We start from the raw sequence: 21,261 nt of genomic DNA on the forward strand, positions 1-21,261 counted from the left end.
TTTGACTAGGCATTAAAAATAATTTTGCATTGCTGTTTCCTTGAATCTTTAAAACATTTGCTACTATTCTCTTCCCTCCTCCTTTTTCTACCGTCTTCATGGAAGACTGAAAAGAAGGTTGGAAAAACAAAGTCTCAAAATAGAAAAAGCAGACCTTGAATGCTCTAGCATTACTTGGAAAACAGAGTGTTGTATTCTGCTAAAGGAGATAGCACTTCACATTTGAAAGGTCAGCTGCAAAGCTTGGCTTCAAAAGCAGCTCACAATCACAACATCAGAGAACAGAAATAACTATTCCTGGGCCAGAAACAAGCACAGAATCCTGGAGATGATTGTTTTCAGGTAAAACTGATGACAGAGCCAAATATCTCCTGATGCAACCCTGCCCAGCTTTAGTGAGACAGAATAAAGTCCCATTTCCCTGAAGACAGCAATAACTAAGGAACAGGATGCATTTTCCCTGCTCACTGCCTGTGGCTCTCTCACCAGAGCTCTGAGTGCTCACACCCTGTGCTGACACCTCTCCTGTGACAGCTGCCAGCTCCTGACACCACTCAGCACCCAGGGGTTCCTCTCCCAACCAATTCATGTTGTTATCCTTCCTACAACCCATCCGTCCTCAAAGTCCTCAGTTGTTTCATGCAAATCATAAATTTGTAAAACACCAGATGCTCAAGATCAATCCCTCTCCCCCCACAATTGTTCTCAGTAAGACTTAGCTCAAGTTTGCTGGCAGATATAGAAATTGTAGCATTTTTCTTCAATGAAATTCAGGCTGTAGGTCTGATAGATTTTTTTTCCTTCCCCAGTAGGAGCTATGCATAAAATATTCACAGCATATTTAGACAAATGTGTTTATATTTATACAATACAATGTTTGTTTATACTGGAAATAAGCCTTGCATAGTAGTCAGCCCTTATTCTTTGGAGAGTAATGCTGAATCTATCTCCACTCACCTAGTGTTGGTTAGATAACCACTGTTGATTTATTAACATTCTGCCACCAAATTTTTATGCAGAGGAAATTGGTAGCCCTACAGTGACTGAAAATTCTTTTTCTGACTGAAAATGATACAGACTGCTGAAGCCAATCAATATATTTAGTGGTCCTTGCTGATAGCATGACATTACTCTGCAAAGCCACACATTTCCCTCCCCCCTCCTCCCTCATGTTGTTTCATTTGATGGAAGGATCAAAGCCATCAAGTCATTTTTTCACCCCAACTCAATCAGGCAAGTAGCTCTTTGAAGTCATATTTTTTCTTCCTTATTTTTCTTTTTTTTTTTTTTTCTCTTCATTAGGAAGAATATTTCCAAAAACAGTCTGACATTCTGAAGATTCAGAATGCTAATTCTACAACAGGTGTGACATGCCTCCGAAAGCAATGCTCTGATGGTTTATTTATGGGCTTTACTCTTTCTTTTCACTTAAGAGACCTTGAATATGTTTTCATATGTCCAACATACATTTAGAAACTTTAAAGGCAGCATCCATTCATCAAAAACATGAAAACTAAAGACAAGAGTTCAAATAAGTCTGAAAAGCTATTTGTGGCTGTAGCTTAAGGCTGTCATGGCAAGAAGTATATCAAAATACCTCCATTAATGATTGCCTTGCAAGTGCTGGGAAGCTGAAAGCCTGTTAGTAACATTCTTTTCTCTAGTGGGAATTTGAACTACTGTGCAAAAGAAGGTGAATAAGAAGAGATGAAGGGAAAAAAAAAAAAGACAATTTAAAATGATTTAATTTCAGAAGTCAAGAAACATGGCACTTTGTTCAGCAGCACAAAAGAAACACCACCATTTTCTCCTGGCCCTTGATAACACAAAGCAGGAATCGTCCAAAGCAGCAGGAGCCAGAAAATTCAGTAATCACTGACAATCTGTACCATTAGAAAACGCTTAGTGATTCACTGTATTGTTAACATGTGCTCGTCACTGGAGTTTTTTAAACATATTTCAGAACCTTTGTCACAAAGAACATTAAGAAATATAAACAAAAATCAGTACTTTCCATTTGTAGTCACACCATATTTTGAAACCTTTTTCTTAATTTTAAATAGGGCTACTGAAACAAGAGGCTACTAGAGGTCACTGGACACGGGCAAAATTTTAAAAGGGAGCAGGGAAAGGCAAAAACAGGTCACACCTCAATGGTATCTGGAACAGGACATGCTCTTGTTGTCACACAGCAACTGAATAACACAAAATCCTTCATTTCTCCATCAAATGGTGGCTTAGTGTCCCTTTCTTGGGCAAGAGGTGGTGGCTGAGATTATACCTCTGAGGAGACATCAAACAAGCAGCTTCTGTGATCATTCAAAAGGACATTGGGACTATTGAGTATTCAAAACAGAAACTTTAATCCAAAATGCGATCTAATTTATTTTAATAGCCCTTATTACATTCCCATAATACTCAGAGGGAGGAAAAATATCAGAGATATTTTATTTAGGCAGAAATTTTTATCACCAACTTAAAGACTTCAGAACTGAGGTCTACAATTTGTGCGAAATGGAAAATAGAATTTAGGAGCAAGGACCCAAAACCAGGGATTGCAAGAAAAACAGTGCTGTTATCTCCAAACACAAACCCACACTTCATTTCCTGCCATTTTCACTTATTCATAGCTTCAAAAAGACTCTTCAAGTTTGCAGTGGAATTACTAATTTAAGAGCAGTTAACTTTGAGTTCAAATTAAAGACAGCAGTGATAAAAATTACCAGGTGCATTCATTTTTGAACAGCAGTAATCTCAGAAGCAAGAGTAAGCCCTATTGAAAAATCAGAACCATTTCATCTGGGAAGAATCTCTACAGAGTACAAAACAAAGGCAGGGATAAGAGAAACTCAGAACTGCAGCTGGAAGAAAAACGAGGTAAGCAACCCATTCTCTTGGCTTCATTTTCTGTGTAGGAAATGGACAAAACATGTCACTTTGGTAACCTTGGCCCACAGCTCTTACACTGTGTTTCAGTTTAGTTTTTTTTAGATTGCCACCATCCAGATGCAGGAATTTAAAAGCAGTTTTTCAATATCAATGTCTTTTCTGTCTCTTTCTGTAAGGCAGATACAGAGTGTTGTGCCTCCATTGCCTCCAGCCCAAAGACTGACACTAATGGTAAATCTTTTTAATTTAAACTGTTAATGCAGCTGCATAAGGGAGGTCAGAAGGTTCCAGCTCTTGTTTTAATATTGCCTTGCACATTTAACACAGAAATCGGTGATGGATTTCAGGATGTCATTCAGCTTCCCTTAAAGCTTTACTCTAGACCTCAAATGAACTGGCAAAGTCTGGAACAGCATCTATTCCAGCCGAAGAACAAGTGGTTATTTATAGAACAAGTGTTCTGTAAGCAACACAGTTCATATATAGGATTTTTATATTAAATATAATAGTATATGCAAAACAGAAAATTAATAGACAACATTAGTTCTGTTGTTATTTCTGTGAGTTACAGCAATACAAGAATTTGAAAACAGGCAAGCTTCAAGTAGCCAGACATGAGCAAGGGGTAACTCCAGAAGCTGTTGATATTTAAATGGGTATCTTATATCAAGCAGTTAAACAAAAAAGCCACCCAGCAGAATATCTGCACAATGCCAGTGGGTTATAACAAGTGAAAATACCTAATGTGGAGCAAGGACTTTTTTATCCTCAGGCTCTTAAACACAAATTATACTGCTTAATTGCACTCAAAACAATATACACATATATATATATATATATATATATATTAAAATAATTATGATTAGCTTAAAGGAGGATCCTTGATTTCTTTGATTTTGTGGATTTAAGAAATAAAATGTCAAGATACAATGTCTCCAAGTAACACATTGAACCAAAGAACAGAATTCATGCAAATTAGAGTCATCTTTCAGAATGACAAGGGGCTATTTGAGCTGCTGTAAAATTTCAAGCACTATTAATACATTGATATCAATGGAACTAAAAATTTGTGGGTACTGAAGGAACGTGAGGGTTGTGTATTGTAATAACTCACCATGATACAAATTATAATTATTAATATGCAAGTCATTTGCACACACCAAGACTAAAAATATTGTTTCATTGTGATAATGCCATAATAGAGAGACATTTTCAGCATCTGTTGTTGCATTTGTATCAAATGAACAGTCCACACATGGTGGTTATGAACAAAAACCTTCTCATGTCTAGTTGCATTGCTCAATATTTCTTTCTGTTTCAGTGCCATCTGCAAACTCTGTTTTAAATCATTAGTTCCAAGGAGTTAGCATAAAATACTATTATATTTCTTGGTTTGTTTTTTTTTTTTGTTTTATACTGGCCATTAATAGTTTAGCTCTAACTATCTTTATTAATGACCAAGGGTCTTGAATGATTCAGCTCGGTTCTTATTATAAGACTGTAGTTTCCACATATTAACCAATTACATAAATTATGTGGAACTCCCCAAACAAAACCATCTCACAGTTTCTTTCTGTGAAGGGACACAGCCCTGTTATCACCTATCACACCATACAGTATGCAGACTATAAATAGGAATATCAAGCAGGTGGTGTTAATAGCATAATGCTGTACATATAAGAGAATTTGTAAATTTATATCAGTAACAGCAGCCATGGGGACTTTGAAATAATGTTAATTATAATAATTACAGTTATTGGCCATTGCTCTCTTCTCTGCATAAAGAGCAATTTGAAGAATACATTGTTTAACTGAGTGGGAAACACACCTATGCTGACATTTGCAGGTCCAAGAGCTTTACAAAAGGCACTGTTTGTTATGAGGGGTCTTTACATATTAGTCTTGAGATATCCCCAAAGACATTTGAAGATATGCCCTAATTCTTTTTCCCAGTCTTCTTTGTTTTCATTCTCTTTTTGTAATTCCTTGTTAAAAAAGTACACCCCAATTTTTATTCACAAAATTCTAACAAGTAAAAATTTCTGATGAGTACTGTAGAGGAAAGATATTTACCCACCACCAAAGTGTGTGATGTCTGTGCATCCTGTGTCCTGGGTCTAGATTAAAGCAAAGCAGGCTACCAGCACTGCAGATGACGTTTTTACTTTAAAAATATACACAAAAATAAAAATGAAGCTATATATGTGCAAGGTTGCCAAGATTAATATTAATTAATCTGGTTAATTATGACCCAGAAAAATTTTTGCAAAACCTCAACAAATTGATAATACTGTTTGCCAAACTAAAACATGATTTTTCACATAACTCCCAGTAACAGTTTAGCTTTTATGAGTGACAATAAAAGAGCATATTGTAACTTTTTTTACCTACTTGCTTTTCAAAGAAAATTACAGCCTATAACACTTTTTCCCTCTTGTACTTTAAAAAAAAAAAAATCACTTTTTCAGCTCTGGTTAATGTTGGTCCATAGACTACCACTTATTAAAAAAAAATAAAAATTGAAGAGTATTTTCTGGGTAGCAAAAATTGGAAGCAATGGAATAAAACTAGCTAGTCATTTTTGCACCTGGAAAAGTATTATCCTGCTCTACAAAATGTGATGGTTTCTGAAAAGGCCAGCTAATGGTTCCACCACTACATGGCTAAACAATATAAAGGTTTAGTCTGCAAAGTTTCATTGCATTTATTAATATGTCTTGTTTTCTTTTCAAGCAAGCCAAAGGTTTCTTCAACAAAGCTGCTCACCATACTTTCAGCACACACACAACTATTCAAGCCCTGAAGTAGAACAAAAGTATTTTACTACTTTGTAATTGAAAAGTCAGTAATGCCCGTGGTTTACACATTTCCAGAGGCACAAGAGCTGAAGATCAACCTTACAAAAACAGGACTTGATAAATACTCCAATACAGTCAGCAAAGAAAATCCATAGGTTTGAAGCATATTATTAAATCTAGTTCTTGCAATTGCTGGTTGTGCTCCAGGTGGGCTTTTATCTACAATTTTAGACATGTGCAATGTCACCGTTGTTTTCTGAGCAGTAGAGGGTCAATAGAGAGGAGATGGAGTTAAGACGGTGAAATATGTTAGCATGTACTCCTAAAGTTATTGCCATAACTTTAAAAAATCATACTTTTCTTGTTTGTCTCCCCTCATGGTCCCCCCAAGCCATTCTTTCATATAACAGAAAAGAGACAACAATAAAAGGGCAAGGGAAAACAAGACAAAATCAGCATCACTTTTCTTTTAACAGGCTATTAAATCTGTATATAGATGCATTTATCTGACATCCTAAAAGCAGATATGTGTAAACTCAGTCACCACCAGTATCATCTGCCCACAGAATTTTATTTTAAGTTTGCAAAAGGCAGAGCACAAGCACGTCTGCAAACTCACTGCTGTTGGCTCGCTGGCCAGTGCTGAGTTCTGCAGCTGTCAGCTGCAGCAATCTCACAGAGGCAGAGGCTGCAGCAAGCAGATTGTAATTTGGGCCCCAAGAGAACTGGGCAAGGGATGCCAAAGATAAGTCATATTTATCTAAGGGCTGGAGTGAAATGCCAGGCATAAACAAGGTATTATTAAGCCTTGTTTTCAAATCCTATTCTTTGTCCAGTCTGTATTGCTCAGTGAGTCACAGCTTTACAGTTTTGTTCTGAAGAACCTTTAACATCTATTTAACATCATATTTCTTTAAACACCCAAAGCAAACTCTTGTAGGTACCAAGGTCACTAAACCACCTGATCACAAGCAAAGACACTCTGAGGTGAGATAAGGTGATTCAGCAGTACAGAGTCAGAGGATAATAACTGAACGTAAAAATAACGCAGCAATCCAGGCTGAATCGCCACATCAGTAGGACCCAAAATGGAATAGATCTTTCTAGGAGAAGACATAATTAGCATGGGGATGAGGGGAGAAAACAGCTTCTTCCCCAACTGCTTTGGATGGCTTGTGATGAACTTGGAGTTGTTATACCACTGAAATTTTCAAACACTTGGGATTCAGGTGTGTCCGTGTCCGACTGTAGACTTACTAAACATCACAAAAAGGAGTGAAAAACACTCATCTTCATAGTGACACGAGAGATTGCTATAAGCAACCAAGGCGTGACTTCAGTTCTTAAATCTTGAGTGATGTATTCCAACAAGATGCCACTGTGAGAGTCATTCCCACTAATTGCAAGACAAGTTTTTCATATTGGAACTCCAAGGGAGTAACCACATAGCCATCTGGATGGGCCTCAGACCTTCAGAGCAAACCTGCCATACAAATGCTTAGTAAAGGAGGAACAAAAAGGTCTCACAACTGAATTTGGAGACCAGCAGGGCATTGACTGCTAAATCAGAAAATAAGCACTTACATGATTCAGCAGGAATGTTACAGGCAGAAGGACAAGATCCCCTCAGGGATTCTGATCTAAGCCAAGCAGCATACAAGGGGTTATGAAGAAGTTACAGAGGAAGTTCACACAGGTGCATTATTGTTTAGATCAGTCATTTTCACATGGGCACCTCCCGCACGGGCTGTGGGTGGATCTCTGCATCCCTGCTGCAGGGCACAGCTGCTTTGCCATGGTCCTCACCTGCAGAGGAACCTCAGCTCTGGCACCTGGAGCACCTCCTGCCCCTCCTTCTCCACAGACCTTGGTGTCTCCGTGTTGTTTCCCTCACACGTTCTCACCTCCTCCTCTCCTCTGACTAGGAGCAAAACTGAGACTTAGTTTTGATTTTCTTCTTAAATAAGTCACCACAGAGGCATCATCAACCTCTCTCATTGGCCCTGCCTTGGCCAGCAGCATGTCCAACTTCAGAGCCATCAGGGCTTGGCTCTGCTGGACATGGTGGAAGCTTCCAGCAGCTCCTCACAGGAGCCACCGCTGTGGCCCCCTGCTACCAAAAACCAGGCTGGGCAAAACCAATACATAAATGAATATGTTACTGTGAGTGCTCAAGAAATAACTCATTAACCTTCAGGAATTACTGCATCCATGATTTACAACAAAGAAGAATTGCTTTTGTTTTTAAAAAAACTTTTTTTGTTATTTTTCCTTTAGGTGATGATTTTGTTTGTAATAGTGCTTCATTTTATGACTCCAGAGAAGTGTAATTGGACTGTCCTGCAAAATTAGATCTCTCCTATTTCTTTACTAAAAAAAAACTTGTGTCTTACAGAAGAGACAGATGAGGTGCTTTGGGGGCACAGACAGACAACTGTTATGTGTGATAAAATATCAAAATACATTATCTCTACCATTACCCCTGATTTGTGTTGTTCCCTAGGCACTATTGTCATGGACATAAGTAATCTGAGCTTGAGAATGTGGATTATCCCAACACATCACCATGTGATAATAGGAAGTGCTAAAAATGCATAACAGATACAGATTGGGTCCAAATAAACTGAGTAAATTGTAAATACTTTTCATCTGTGGGTGTTCTAAATAAAATATCTGAAGCCATTATTGCTGTATGTCAGCACAGAGCCCCATGTCTAAACACACAACATGCATGTCCCAATATTTCAGCAGTGTTCAGGTCTCCTAGCTTGAATAAGAAGCCTTTCTGTGCAACATGTGCATGTTAAGCAACATTACAAGTTGCCTAAGCACAAGTTTACATGCGTGTCCTACCCTAAATCTTGCACAATTCTCTCCTAAGTATTATTGCATTAAAACAAGCTTATTCTTTTAGCAAACGCTGGTCACCTTACAGAATAAATGTTTCATTTCTTTCTGAGGCTTATTGTAAAGGAAATGCAGGAGTTAACTAGTTTATTTAGATCGAGAGAGATGCATGTCCGTGAGGAAAAGGTCAGAGAACAAGCACCTGCCCAAAGCCACTGCTCTGACCCTTAATAAGGCTCAGTCTTCCAAATGCAACTGACAGAACCATTAAAGCAAGACCTTAAACATCACAGAGTATTTACATCTATCAACCTACCCTACTGATGCTCCAGCCCATGGCAGGGGCTTTGGACTGGATGATCTTTAAAGGTCCATTCCAATATAAACTATTATATGATTCTGTTAAACACTTGAATATTTTATCTGCCAAGAGGCATTTGTGTCCCTTTGCTTCTTCTTCTTCTTCTGCTTCTTCTTCTTCTTTGTTCTCCTTTCATGTCTGGTTTTAGAACAAAAGATATTTGCCATAAAGATAATTTGGTTGTTTTTTTTCAAAAAGTTGTCATGGATTTTAGAAGAAACCTGCCCTGCACAGAAGGACATCCAATGGAGTGTAGGTATTAAAAAGGACTCTGCAAAAATACTGTTCATCTATTGAATAGATCTATAAATTAGATGTTTTTGTAAGGTTCTGGCTCAAAAAAATATATTTTTGTCCATAAAATACAGAGGTTCAATCCAGCCTTGATTTGAATTGAGGACTACTTGGTCTTGTAGCTGCCTTGCTATCTTCCCCATGCTGCCTAGTCTTCTTCGTATATTAACTTATATTTCTATTTTTTATTAAGCATTAAAATAATTACCATGTATGGCACACATAATTGTGACATATCTTGGAGGTAACAGACATTTTTCCAACTTTTTTTAAAGTAAGAAGTTGATTTCTAAGAACCTAATCAACCTCAGCAACTAAAAAACACCTTTGGCATTTCAGGGATTTTATACCCTTGCAAATTCCTGGTGAATCAAGATATTCAGAGGAACAAGTGTGAAACAGTGCTCGTGAGTAGACAGGAAACCACATTGTACTGGCAACAAGTACATGGTATTGAAAACAGGATTGAGTCTTCTATCTGGAGCAGGATGTGAAAGGAAGGAATTTGAGCTTACAGTGGCTTTCATGTTTCTCTCAAGATAGTCAGGTACAGACATATTAGCTGTTTAGCTGGCTGGGCCCATGACAGCATAAGGAATCTTCATTTAACTCCCTCTGACTTACTTTACTCTTTGATCAGCTAATGGGTTTGACATTAAAAAACCTACCTGTAATTAAAGGTACTAAAAACAAATTTTAAATTCTTTGTTAACAGCCTTGCTTTTCAAAAAGTACTGAGACTTTTACTGCTCAGCTCTGGCTGTTGTTATGAACAATGTATTTGCCTTTTCAGAATGTGTTCAAGCACTTGATTCTGCTTTGCTGTTTCAGTTTATTTCTTCTTTGTCTGCTTGAAAGGCACAAAGATAAGAAATAAAATAAATTTACAATATCCAAAAAAGGATTGTCTATTCAAGGAAAAGAAATATTAGTGTTCACTATTATCTATCAGATAGTTTCAGAAATCTCTCCCACATGGTTAAAATTTCAAGAAGGAACTACCAACATGCTGGTCTAATACCACTTTAGTGATCCCAAATCAACTCCACTCAACAGAGTTGTGTGTATTTTTTCCCAAATGTGTTTACTACATATTGGAACAAGCATTGGGAGGATTATTTATGAAGTGACCAGAATACAAATCACTAAACTCCGCTGCACTGTTTGACTGTGTACTAGGTTTCCTGCTAAATTCCCTAAGGCAAAAATAAAAGATGCGCAGATGGGAACTATCTCTGTGCAAACCGATGCATTAGGAAAGAAAGATCTGATTAAATCACAGTTAGTCTCATGCACTTCATGAGACACGAGAGACCTATAATATCAGTGGCCATAATTTTAACCCATCCTTGGAAAACATTTGTTAAAATACAATATTCAGGTACTTTGATGTAAACACTGATAAAATATTTGACCAAAGGGATGGGTGAGGGATAGACTTGAGCCAGATGAAAGGGGTGCACATGCTACACTAGTCCACTCTCAGTTTCTTACAAAAGGCTGTGTAGCCTTTGGTTCCTCAGGAGATACTGCAGGCTGGAGTGTCAGAAGCCAACACCTACCCTGTGTCATAGGAGAGAAGGCAGAGACAGAAGTTACTGAGGAATTAAATCTCCCACATTATTTCTCCTCCTTTTGTCCACTAAATCCTTTGTGGGGGAAGATTTTGGAAATCCTTCATTCTTTTTAATGTGTTTTAATTTTTGTTTGCGTTCTGCACCTAGTCAGGCATAGCAGCAAGGGCATTTCCATTTGTATCCAAAATCTAACTCCTTGAGGGATAAATGGTAACATAAATGGGAATGAATTCAACCAGATCTTAAGAGTAATTTCAGCTTTTATTTTGTGATTTCTAAGGACTCTAGGCTTGGAAGATATGCCCAAGGTGCTCCAGATGAGCGACACAAATCAACAGGCACTGTTTGTTAAATATATAGAAGAATACTTTATCCTCATTTTCTGTGGGATATGGGCTATAACTGTTGAAGTTGTTAAGGTTCATGCTCACCAGAAGACCCTGTGGGAGGGCACAGCTGCAGGCTGGATGGTTGGCAGTGGGCTGGGGGTGAGAGACAATTGTGACTCGTGGAGAGCAGCACCGCAGCTGAGCCAGCCCGTGGGTGCCCTTCTTCAGTTGAGTTTTGGTTTTGTCTGGTTGAGGTTAAAGGTATAAAGGGGGGTGATTTCTACAATAAAAGATCTCTTTTGGATTCATAAGGAGGTCCATGTCTCTTTGTCCCACATACAACTTCCCTTCTTTTTCACACTTATATCTAAACTTAAATGGACATTGGTATGTTTTAATACTCATGCTCCATGCTGTTGAAACCAGGATTACATTGGCAACCTAATCGGGCATTGTCTTCCCTGAAGTAATCATCTAAATCAAACTGCTTTGGTGGCCTTGACGGAGCTGAGGAGGTGCATTTAGCACAGGTGCCTTCAGCTGCTTAGCAAACATGACATTGGTAAGAAGAACCAGCTTGGAGAAAGAAGTCTTTGTACTCTGAGAAAACTCTCAACTCTCTGAGCATGAGCAGGTGGCAGAGAGATTTCCCTGATGACCATCTTTCTTGTGAACCCACTAAACTAAAAAAATCCCTGCAAGGTTTATGTGCCAAGGTATCCAAAGACAAACATTTTTGTCTTTCCTCTTTGTAGGATACACAACCCCAAAACTTCTCTCATGGTTACACTCTTTACCTCTGTTTGCAAGGAAATCCTGAAAGGAAACACAGATACTGCAGTCTGACGTTTCTCATTGTAGGGTCAATTTCTTGACATCAAATTAGTCAAAACAGGGATTTGTGTCTACTTATTCACATCAATATTGTGATTTAATCCAGGGACTGTCCAAGAGAAACCCACATATCCAAAGCATTCCGAGCACCAGGCAGGCAAAGAAACAACTCCAAATCAAAAGTTCCACCTGAGATCTCTCCCAGGACTTTCATCAGCTCTTACTGGCATGCTGCAAGGTGGTTGGTCTCAACAAGGAGTTCAGATTAGTACTGGAAGCAAAACCTTCACCCTGTCCTGCTCTATGAAGAGTTATCAGCTTGGACAGAATTCACTGCATTATACTCAGCTGCTCAGGGAACACATCAATTTAACCTGATTTCAATCTATTGTTTTGAAGTTTCTTGAGAGCACGATCCTGTGACAGTGCAAAATATTTATTTTATGTTTATATTATGATAAGAAGTGCATGCAGTTACAGCATTAAGTTTATGTACAAGCTCAAAGAGAGTGAATGGCCCAGGAGTGAACACAGATGGAATCTCTTGAGTAAAGGTCTGCATTTAATTGCATGACCACCTGTGACAGAATTCAGTTAAGTGCTGCATCAGTGGAATTCAGGTTCAGCCCAAACACCTGGAAGTGTTTGAATGTAATAGCCATTGGAACCAGTCATGCAAAACCAGTCTGGGAACTGAGAACATCTAAAGAGAAGGTTCCTTTTTATCAGGTCCTCCTAGTACTTACTACATGTTCCAGCCATAAAAATCCACAACTAAGTTCTACATGTGTTCTTCATGATGTGCTTTCTCCCACTGGCTGCTCTTCTATTTCACTGTAAAATCTTCACTATGGGACTGAAGTGTTTTCAGATTTGCACACAGCTTCACTTAGGTACTTTAGAGATATTTCAAGCAGCATTAAATTAAGATCTTGACAAATAATTTTATTACAGTTCTGTTAGATTGTCCACCTTTCTTCCTGCTAATTTCTTAATACAGCAAAAATTTCTAATTTTAGACTTTCAGAGGTACTGGACTTACCCTGAACAAAGTGTAACTGAATTCCTTTCTCCACACAGTTTCTTTCCCCTTCTCCACTGTCCTTGAGCATTTTGACTAGCATAAGATATTCTTCATTCAAATTGACCTTGTTCTATTTTATTGAAAATAGCCAAGTTTTGTCAGTGTCATTCATTGCTTAGCAGCAGAGAAAAAGACTTCCATCCCTCAAAAGAAAGAGGAAAAAAGCAAGGAAAATAACAGTAAAACAGCACAACTGTAGTTTTAAGGTCTGAACAAAACAGTAAATTAGTTTCTAACCTAGGCACAACTAAGCTGTTTGAAGAGAATGAGACAAACAGAAGAATTCACATCAGCTCGAGACAAATTTTTTATTAAAATAAATAAAATAATTCCTTTTGTCTAGACCATAGAATCATATCATACTTGAGTCTAAATGCAACTAATATTTTATGTATTTATATATACATATATACATATAAATATATATTATAAATAGTACTCATTTTACTCTTAAAAAACTGAGCTTGGGTCTACATCTCCAACTTGCAACATTAGTACATGATAACCAGAGATAATGGGAACAGAGTTACTCACACGTACTCAGTGTAAAGCTTCATGATGGATATTTTTGTTAAAGCCACAAAAAATAAAGCAAAATTTTATAATATATTAAATATGACCTTTCTTAGCCTTGATTTTTACTTCTACAGAGGTTTTTTTGTGATGATATATAATAACATTTGACTTTGAAATAACCATGTCTATGTTTCTTAGGCAGAAGTTGCAAACATAGTCATACCTGCTATAGGTATAACTTCATACATCCATATGTAAATGTTACAAGCTTAATCTTAATATGGTTTGGGGAAACCTAATATTATGGAATGTGGAAAGTCTCATCATCTCTGTGGAATTAATTATCAGGAAGATCTACAGCAGCAGTTGATCTTATATTTACTGGCTGCAGCCTGTCCCTGAATTCACAGCCGCATCTGCATCGCAGCTCCCGGTCAAAGAGAGTTGTGATCCTGACTTACTGCTCCCGTGGCAAGACACATTTAAGGGTCACAATTTCTGGCATTGAGTCTTCACCACCCAGGAAACTTTAGTGTTGTCTTTACTTTTTCCCTGCAAGTGATAAATGCTGCTGTACAGCAAAGGGGTTCCTGTGTGTGCTGCACAAGCTTGTAAAAGGAATCCCAAGGTCAGTTCTAGTTAAAGGCTTACCTGGGATACCGGATGCCATTCATCCCAACTTTGTCAAAATGGCCCTGGACAGAAACCTTTTCACCCCACACAGAAACACATATCCATGAACTGTAGGTGTTTAATCATCCTAGGACTTCAAGAAAAGTCATGGTAACCCTGGCAACTCCATGTATTTCCCTATGAATACAAAACACACACTGAAAAGGAAAATGACTATATCAATTTAAAAAATTAATCAGTTCTTTCTAAATTAAACATTCGAGCTAGTCAGAATACAGCCACTATACTGTTTGAAAGATTGAATGAGTTATTCACACATATTTCAGATGCTCCCCTGGATGTTTCAGTGTGTGCTGTGTACAGAGGTGGACATGAACACATGCACACCTTGCATGTATTAACTGCATCCACAGAAATGTGGAGTTCCATGTGAGTTATCAAAAAAACATAGCCTGATGGAAGCTTGGAAAACAACTTACAGAATAGAGGAAACATTGTGATAGTAATTCACTTTCTGCATTCAGAGTAACTGAGAAACTGAGAAACAGAAATAGATAGACACATAGAACACAGATGTGAATTGCTGTTACATTAGATTTGCAATTAATTAGAAGATGCAACTATCCAGCAAAAATATATTTCTGAAGTACTTAAGTTTTAAGGTTTGTTTCAGTCATCTATTTATTTCTGGTGTATTAAATAACTGTAAAATCAAAAATCCACTGTTACGGGGAATATAATCTAATCTCCATGATCAGGACATAAACGTATTCAGCAGAGCCTGCTTTCCTTCAGTAGACCATTCAGGTGTGTCACATTGGTCATTCATATGCAGCCATTCTGTCATTCCCCCCTTGCAACTCCAGCTCTACAGAAGCAGGTGTAGTAAGATTTAGCCTGACTTGTTTGTAAATTTAGAAGTGACCATAAAGCCCAAATAACTGAATGCAGGACAAAATCTAGCCCACAGAACCATCTGAATGTTCCCATTCAAATCCCAGTACCCTAAAGTTTTACACGGCATTTTGGGGAATCAATAGCTACATTGTTTTCTTCTGTAAATTGTTTCCAATGTTTTTGACATATGAGCTATGCTTTTTTGCTTTTCCCAAACTTTTTCATGTTCTATGAAAATCCCAGTAGCACTTATATACCAATTGATGTCTTTTCCTACTGCCAATGACTGCATTTCAAACCCATGTTTTACTTCAATCTGCTATCCAGCATTTCCACTCTCAGTATTCCCTTGCTTTTGAGTGTATTTCAAATTGTTTGCTTTGCAGACATATTACCTTCCAGAGGCAGAAAGTGCATTATCACTAATGTCAGCTCTCTTCTTAGTTTTCCAGAGTTATTATTCACCATAGTTGCTTCCTGTAATGCTCTTTCCTTAATGGATAAGGGAACAAGGGGCTGCAGTTCATTTAATTGTTCCGAACTTTCTCCTCATTACCTACCTCTTCACTAGGAGTAGTAAAAGCAAGTGCATTTCATAGGAAAAGGCCTCCAAGCACCTTTCACACACTGCAAATGGTATTGTAGATGAGTCTGTGAACAGGTGAACATGAAATGCTTCATTTTCCTGAGACATGGCAAATGGTAACTTTTATTTCCTTACTTTTCCCTTTTGTCCCTAAGCAAGGGAAAAATACATCAATTCACCTATCAACATTTATTCTTTCTCACCTTGTTATTTCATCTCTTATACTGAAAGCTGTGTCTAAATGAAAAGAAATTCAGTTTTGGAAATCTGCCTGATTTCAAAATAAGTTAAAACCTCCAGGGCCAATATGCCTGAACTGCACTACTCAAACATCCATTTGGAGCAAACCAAGTACCAAGCAGCTGCTTTTCTCTTCTAGAAAATAGAATATTCACAGATATTACGAAGAAATAACATGGTCAAAATTAGTCAGATTGATTAGGTCAATAAGAGACACAGGACAGATATTTTGATGATGGATTTGGATACAAACTGCTGCCACAGAAATCAGAGGCATCAGTGAAAGAGTTCTGTCATAATTGTCAAATGATGCAGCCGGACGATTTTGCAAAAGATTCCATGACCAAATATTTACAGTTACACAGGGACAGATGGTTTATTAACAATGATTTGAACAATCTTTCATTGCACTAAGGCAAAAAACTCATTTAATGCATGCTACAACAAATCTACCCCTGTGGATTCCTACTGAAACATGAGCAAGTAAAGGCTTCATAAATTTACCTTGAACCTGATACCTCACCTCTTACATCTTTTTCTACAGATTGACTTACTCATACCAAATACCTTCTCTAAGTTATTCCTAATGTGGAATATGCAATATTTAGAAAGGCAAGTACTACTACAACTACCAGGAATTCAAAGTTGTTCTACCACTTTAGTCATCACACAAAAGAGTTTTTAAAAAATCTGCCATTTTGCAATGTTTACTGAGGTGTTTGAACTTGGAATGATTGATATAAAGGCAAATCAGAGAACAACTTTCACTACTTGCATTAATTACCTACACTTTTCTATAGAGTGTTTGTGTCTGCAGGCCAACAGACTGGGAGGTGCTGTGACAAGGATATACGGGAAGTGTCCTGCTCTGCTCTTAAATATAAGATGAACAGGAGCTCCAATTAGAACTTGTCTTCTGCTGACCTTTTCAAAGCAACTTGAAAAAGGACAAGTGTCTTATTTCCCAGCTGGACATAAAAGCTGGCACAAACAGACACAATTAAAGTGTTAATCAAATTAGACGATTAGCTCGTTGATGGCACCTTTGATAAAAGAAAAGAGGTTGGCCATGTTTCTTCCTCCCTGGGGAAGCTGTGACCTGTTGGGTATGAGAGAGTTATAAATGTGAAAGATCTTTCTTCCACGAGGCAAACAGCTGAAAATCTAATCTTAAATCATATTTCTGTAGACTGCACCTAATTCAAGTCCTGCCACAGTCTGAAGCTTCAGCAGTGAAAAAGAATTCCTGGCTGACGGCCCACTCACGAGGATTACCCATCATGCACAAAGATATCACGCTGTATGATCCAAAATAATTTCCTTCCAATATTTTTCCATGTAAACCACTTCTCTTGTCACAAGTATTCCAAGTGCAAGTGATGGTGGAAATATTGCAAGGCTGACCTCTCCAATTGGGGCTGATTCACTCACCCACCTTCTAAAAGTATTAACACAGAAGAAAATTACATACAGTCCTTAGTCCCTTTTTACAAGTAGTGTTAATTTAGAGCTTTTCCACCTCTAAATCCAGTCTCAGATGTCATAATGACTTCTTGAGAGCACAATATTATACCACTACAAGAAAAAATGAGAAGGAAATGCAGACATATTTTGCATCACTTAGGGGTTTTTTTTGTACATTTGGATACTACAGAAACTCAAGTCAAAGAACATCAGACAACTTCTTGGCCAAAAACTGTTGGATAACTGAGCAACAGACCCTAAGGAGGAATTTTTATGTGACTTGTGAATATTATTTGTTGATAATCTGAATACAGATAAAGATCTTGCATCCCAATTATTTTTTAAAATGACATAATATTTCTGATTAACTTCAGAAAGCATTAATACATTATACTATGTATATTAATTCATTAATTAATTAATTAGCCTGGCATTTTTTTCTGCTCTGAAAATGATGACTACCTACCACAAGTGCAAGATGAAGACAAAGAACAAAAAAGGAAAAGGTCACTCCTATCTCCCTCCTCTGACTCACCACTCCTTTTCTCATGCAGTCAGCCTGTTTTTCCCTAACGTATATAAAATGCCACATCTACAAATTTTCACCAAGGTGTATCAGGTTGCAGCACCATGAAAGGAATTCATCTTAGACGATGTGAATATTTTAGGTGACTGCACTGTTTTTAGAGTAACTCTAATATAAAAAGCTTGCCACAAAAGATGAGTGATAATTACAGTAATAGGTTAACTAATGAAAAGGCAAAGAAAAATGAATAATATATTGCAGATATACAGAGGATGTAGCCTCTCATACACTCTTAAATAATTACATATTCATCTACATATGTTACTTATGTAAAGACCTCCATTTTCTAGCAACCTCCCTGTGCTGTTTGGCAAGGTTTCATTACATGTGACTGTTTCACAACTGCAAGGGGAAAAATGCAGCCAAATACTGAATAGATAGTTAATAATATCTGCATTCAAGTATTTTTAAACTTGTGCAGGAAAACTTTGGTGGGGCAGGGGGGAAGCTGGGGGTTGGGTGAAATCTCCATGTGTTGTGCTCACATTATAAATCTATTTTTTTCCAAATTTCTATTTTTCCACAGCCTCCCAAGCTTCCACAGAGTTGCCTGCATATGCCCAAAAGATACATCAAATTAGCATATTTCCAGCTTAACACAAACTTCTGGAGAAACAACTATTAAAGGATAAAACAATAATATGCTTTTTCCATTGCTGTGCAGGTACTCACTGAAAAATGCAAGCATTGGAGACAATGCAACAGGAACAAGGCATTCAGTCATGGGTCCTCAGCTTCTAAAACCTTCTTGATCTGAGGTTCAGAAACTTATGAATTCTGTAATGATCAGATAAGCAGAGAGAATTTTCCATAAAAAGATATAATTACACATCAGTTGTCATCTTTTTAATGGCTATCACTCTGTGAAAAGTCACAGAACCCTCATTAACCTCTCAAAGCTTGCTTTCAAGAGCCATCAAACTAAGTTAAAATTCAGAAAGGATTTTCTATGTATGATCTTTTCTTTGCTCCCAAAATCTTGCTAAGAAAAAACCTAGAAAATTCTAGATGAAAACAGATGGATAGAAACTGGTGCAGCATTGTATGTTTTATGTTTTGTAATTTCTATTTTGTAATATATGGAACCACAACAGTGACTAACATTTTAAGTCTTTGCACAGTAACAATAATATTAAATCGCTAAATTATGGTGTTTCATTACTAAGCATTTTCCAACAGAACAGGGATATATGAGACAATTCCTGTCCAGGCTTACTTGTGTGCTAAGCCAAACTGGCATTTATTCCATTTAGCTCAGTTTACATCTTTAGAAATTCATAAATATTCAGTAAAGTGGCACTTACAGAGCACCTGGATTTAAACACCTGGTCATCTGAGAACAAGAATTTCAGTTACACAATTCAAAAGTACATAAAAAGTTCATTAACAACTTCTCATTCACAGCATTTAACAAAGATCAATAGTAAAATTTCGATGTGACAAAAAGGAGTTGTTGTATACATTTTAGAATTTAAAGCCCAAAGTCTTTTTTCCAAACTGACATCTAAAACCAGTCTCTGGTGTCCATCCCTTGGGAACAATTCCCATTGCTTCAGTATGACTGACCTGATATTCATCCTCTTAAAAATCAGGCCAGTTATATTTATGCACCAATCTATGGACTTGGAACAGATTTCAGACTTCCAAATTTAAATTTACTTCAATATTCACTGAAGTCCCCTCAATATCCTTGCCAACTAGTAAAATTACTAAAGAAATTCAAAAATTCAGTCACCATAGACCTTTAATACTCTGAGGACATAATTTCACAGACTTGTGTTACAGCATACTCTGCTTTCTGAGGCTCCTCTCTTCCCACTGTGTCTGTGACAGAGCTCACCTACACCTCCAAAATTCCATGTGTACTTTTACCCATGCCACTAAATATTAGGTAAGTAACGTCACACATTTCTCACAGCAAGAAGAATCAAGAGTTTAGGAAGGAGAAGTAATTTGCAGAGGACAGCAAGGAGGAAGGACTTGCCATCAGTTTCACAATGGGAAAAATCTACTTCACTGCTGTCTGTGCAAATCATGTTGACATCTTCATTAAATACATTGTTTCTGCTGAGATACGCAAGCCAAGGTAAGAACTAACACCCCTCCATGCTCTGTAAATTCTTAAATATTTCAGAGAGAGTTTGTTTTGTTTAAATCCACAACATCATTCAAAAAAATCAGCAACAAGTAATGCTACTTTTATCCACACTGGGTCTAGAGAAAGGTGAGTTACAATTCCTCTATAAATAAGAAAAGGAGGTAAGGACATATTTGAACTGGAGGACAGATGAATTTTCACAAGAGTTCTTTTACAAAATAAACTCTTTTATACAAAATATTTTTATTATTACTAACAGAAACATTTAAAGAAATTGTGCTAAAAAAAAACCTGCTTCCCTTGTGAAGGATCATTCTCCACCTTTAATAGAAGAGTAGTGGAATAATAGACTACATGAAGGAAAATAGCTTAAAAGCTGTAAGAAGAGCAAGAATAAAGAGAAATGCTGCACACTCATGTAGAGATATAAAGCTGCAATAGAAGCTGTCAATAACTTGAATGAAACAGAAAAACCCCTTTATCATCAGTTCTTCAACTATATCACATTTGCTCTGTGTTTTTGATGTGGGAAAGGAAAAAGCCTGTCTATGAAAAATCTTAGCAGATTTTTTGTATCACTGCAAATATTTCATATTTTAAAAACCCTCCCTTCCAGATAGTTTCATCAAAGACTAACGCATATTATATGTGCTTACTCCTTTATGATTGATTTCTTTTGATTGCCAAATTTAAAAGTGATGCACAGCTTCTCATGCTACCATAAAATCCAGAAGGATATTTTCAATTCCATTAATTCTTGGAATTAATTATAAATACTTGTAACTCCCAACATATGTAATGAACATCCCCTTAGACAGGTCCAGTACAAAGAGCACTGGAAAGACAGAGAACCTGTATTGCCTGTTTGCCATTTTGGATGATATAATCATCAACATTGGTGATCAGAATTTTACAGGTACTTTGTCTCCTTTTTTCAAATTCTAGACAACAAAAAAATAGCTGACAAACAGAAAAATAAATGCAAATGAAACTATACAGGGCAAATATATTTTATAAAATAAAAAGACTCAGTCACAAAGTTTTATAATGAAGCCTAGTGTACTATTCAGCACTGAAATTTCTAAAATTATGTTGAGATGGTTCATGAACATTTTCACTATATTAATCCAGATTCCTTCAGGAATATCCAAGATAAAAGCTGAATCTGACAGAAACCATTTGTGGCTAAGCAACAGTTTCTGCACTCACATATCTGAAGTTTGTGTTA

General features: G+C 37.1%; 1 protein-coding gene and 1 long non-coding RNA gene across 2 annotated transcripts in view; both read right to left on the minus strand.

The window, feature by feature from the left end:
* CACNA2D3 (calcium voltage-gated channel auxiliary subunit alpha2delta 3) overlaps positions 1-7,329 on the minus strand; it is a 413,270-nt gene extending 405,941 nt beyond the window's left edge. Inside the window, exon 1 of the mRNA XM_086846678.1 lies at positions 7,272-7,329. The gene's annotated coding sequence lies outside the window, so the exon portion shown is untranslated. The remainder of the gene's footprint in view (positions 1-7,271) is intronic.
* Positions 7,330-9,012: 1,683 nt separating this feature from the next.
* LOC111935123 (uncharacterized) lies at positions 9,013-20,333 on the minus strand. Its single transcript, XR_002867608.2, has 4 exons — positions 18,608-20,333; positions 15,620-15,710; positions 14,181-14,339; positions 9,013-13,156 (listed from the first exon to the last, which is right to left on the minus strand). It is a non-coding gene; the product is annotated as an uncharacterized LOC111935123 (long non-coding RNA).
* Positions 20,334-21,261: the final 928 nt, after the last annotated feature.

Source organism: Cyanistes caeruleus, chromosome 11 (assembly GCF_971803275.1).
Source record: "Cyanistes caeruleus chromosome 11, bCyaCae1.hap1.1, whole genome shotgun sequence".
Lineage (NCBI taxonomy): Eukaryota > Metazoa > Chordata > Aves > Passeriformes > Paridae > Cyanistes > Cyanistes caeruleus.